Here is a 3,536-nt window from a genome sequence, read left to right on the forward strand (position 1 = left end):
ATCTAAAAGACCATATGTCACCACAAGTAAAAGGGACAATTATTTTAAACTTAATCAAACTTCTAGCTTTCTAATATTTTTAATTCTTTTACTAAAAAATTAAGAAGGAATCAAAAGAAAGCAAAACTAAATCTGTAATCAAGATTCAATATTTATTAACAATAAATTAAGAAACAATCTTCGATTGCAAGAGGAATAAAAATAAATAAATAAATCCAGTACATTGGTCATTTTATTGAGTTTTTAATAATTTCAGTGTAAAATTTCAATAATTGGGGCTCCCACTAGGTCTCAAATTCGTATATTCCTTTCTTACAAGGACTTTTTTTTATTCAATAAGATTATTTTGTCTATTTTTGATACAAAAAAAATAATAAGCCAACTAATAAACACTTTTTCTTTTTAGTAAAAACTTCTAAAAAAATTCGTCTATATACAGCTATTATAAAAGTGAACGAACAAATACGCATCAATAACTAATTTCCATTTTACGTTACTCATCGTAATGAGTACAAATAACTGTTTCGAAATCTTAAAGATTAGATTTTTTTTAAAAAAAAAAAAACGTATATTAATAAAATAAAATAAAAAAAACGATGTTTTACACTTACCAGCTTTCAAAAACGAAGCTGAGATGTTGTATTTTCCTTATTTTACACTGAGGCCCAAAAGCTACAATTTGCCTAGCAGGACATTTGACGTATATAACCTTCCTATGTACATAACCTATACACTAAATTGTAATTTTTACTCTTACCCTAAACTGTTTTATTTTAAAAAAATTGGTTACATGCTTGACAACTATATTCTACTTTATACAAATTAAAAAAAAAAAAAAAAAATCAATTCGCAACTAAATAATTTTTTCCTAACTTTTTTTATTATAATTATTTAAATCAAAGAATTGATCTATTTGCTTGTGATATGTTTTGCAGACGTAATAATGTTTTAAAGGTTACAATTCCTTTTTATTTTTGTCATTTTATCAATTTTTATTTTTTAAATCATTTTTGGGAGTTATATAAAAGAATACCTTATTTAAACAAATAATAATTGTTTATATGGTTTTAATTATGAATCAGCTTAAAAAAAAAAAAAATCACTAACTCTTAAAAATGGTCCAGTTATAAACCATCAATTAAACAACAAAATTCAAAAATAAAGTAACAATAAATAAAACGTTGGCATTTTAAAAAAAAAGAGCAAAGAAAAACATAGTACGGCATTTCGCATGCTCGCTTAAAAAATAAATAATGTTCAGTAATAATTTACAATTTTATGTACACATTATTTTTAAATTAAAAGATGCTGTACATCAATTTTTTGTTTTTCGTTTTAAATCTGCGCTCAAAAATGCCCCAAACAAGTTTATATTTTTAGATTTCTCCCATATGTTAGAAATAACACAGAAATCAAATATGGATTTGGACTAGATTCTTTTAAAAGTGTCCAATATAAAAAAAATATGTATATATAAACACAATAATATCAATTGTATTTTTGGTTGTCCACAAAGTGCAAATAGAGATTGTATTTATTTATAGAGAAGTTGAAACTAGTCTAAAAATGGCAAGTTACGAGTGAATTTTCTCAGTCAAGTTCAAAAATAGGGGGCCATCACATCATTTTCGATCTATACGAAAATCATAGGAATAATAATCGTAGTGGCCACCGAAATGCTAATGAATATATATAGTGCTGCAATTGCAGTAAAAACAAGTTTCGCAGAGATGACAAGAATCCTGCAGTTGAGCGGATAATTGGGACATATTTTTTTGGAGAATGACAATAACTTCTTTTAGAAAAAACGAAGGTGTACCGCTCTCAAGATTACAATAAGAAGTTGTCGCAAGGTTTTCAACCATGAAATCATTTGTTTCAAAATAGGTTTATCGAATTACCCGTTGCTCATCAGAGTTTAAGATTATAGTAAACGCTGCTTAGAAAGCTACACTTCAGAACCGTTATGCAGTTGTTCCACGTTACAGGATTTGTCCGGGGTACTTCTTTGTCCTTTACATATCAATATCACAACATCTTACACATATCGATCTCATTCTAGCGTAACCCCGTCACACTATATACTTTCTTTTTTCGAGTTTGTATTATACTGCATTTTTGGTTGTATTTTGTATTTGCTTTTAGAGCTATGAAATATGGTATGGAATACAAAACTCTCTGAAATAAAAAATAAAACCACAAAATCACATTGGTTGGTGCATTTTTGATAATTTTTTACATATTCATTGCCACACTAATAAGCTGGTTTTTCTAATCTATTCACTGCTCGCATATGATTTCGACATCCACCCACGGAGGCTATTTCTGTTTACTGTTAAATGAAACTGTGTCAATACAAGTCTACAAATCGCCCCATATATTTCATCCGTATCATCTTTGAATCTTGTAACGTTGTGATGATACGCATCATCAAATTGGTCACAACGCAGGTGATACGATATCACCCATCTGTAACAAGAGGAAATTTGCATCTTTTCTTCTAATTAAAATAAGAGCACTTAGAGAAGAGGAGGAAGAATAAGGAAAGAGAATTTGAATTCTCTAATTTGTAAGGAACTGCTCAGAATTTGGAGTTAAAGAAGTAAGTTGATACTTCCAAAGGAAGGGCGGATCAGCCGCTTTCTGAAACCCGTCAAAATCTGAGAAATATGATCGAAATGAGCTGCACCAAAAAATTTCATTTCAGCGCCTGTTCATCAAGTCGGGTTGTTGTTCCAAGCCTAACAGAACTTAAAAAAAGCATTTTTTTTTAAAAAAAAAAACGCTTTAAAGATGCAAGACTCTGTCTACAAAGTTTTTTAAATTTTTCTACCATATTCCCCCCGCCGCCCCGATCTCACGGAAATTGATTTTTCTTTAAGCATTTCAAAAATGTTCAAACACTGAAAATTATTGCGCATGCAGAAAATTCTTTGCAACTCTACACTAAATCCCACAAAACTTTGTGTGAATTAATCCACTTTGAGTATTTCTAGAAAACATAAAAACAAAGAAATATGTATAATAATTAGTATAATTTGGTTCTTAACTTTATTAGTAAAAACTATAAGTTTCGAACCTAGTTATAATAGTTGAAATTCACACTTCACTTTGCATATTACTTTGTGGACAAACCTGATAATTTAAATAGAGGGTACCAAAAAATTATAATTTATAATTCTTTCATTTTTTAACGAACTTACAATTATATAAAATTACTTTCCACAGATTTTTTTTGGAGAATTCTCGAGGAAAAATCTTTTTTTAACTATCGCATATACTGGTCAAACTCCAAACAAATATTTACATTTACATTCACAATTGCTTAAAGTAAAATTACTCACGATCAGAGCTTTTTCCTCTTACATCTGCATTCATTCAACGAAAACCCGACTCCAAAATAGCAAAACGAATATGCTTTGATTTTTTTTTAATTACTTCGATTTTTTGATTCTCCCTTTTCTTAATTTTTTGACATTGCAAATATATTAGTAAAAGAATATAAATAAAAATGACTTCGCAATTTTGTAACACAA

This window comes from Rhodnius prolixus, unplaced genomic scaffold (assembly GCF_049639745.1).
Source record: "Rhodnius prolixus isolate KJV_2025 unplaced genomic scaffold, Rpr scaffold_7, whole genome shotgun sequence".
NCBI classification, from domain to species: Eukaryota; Metazoa; Arthropoda; class Insecta; order Hemiptera; family Reduviidae; genus Rhodnius; species Rhodnius prolixus.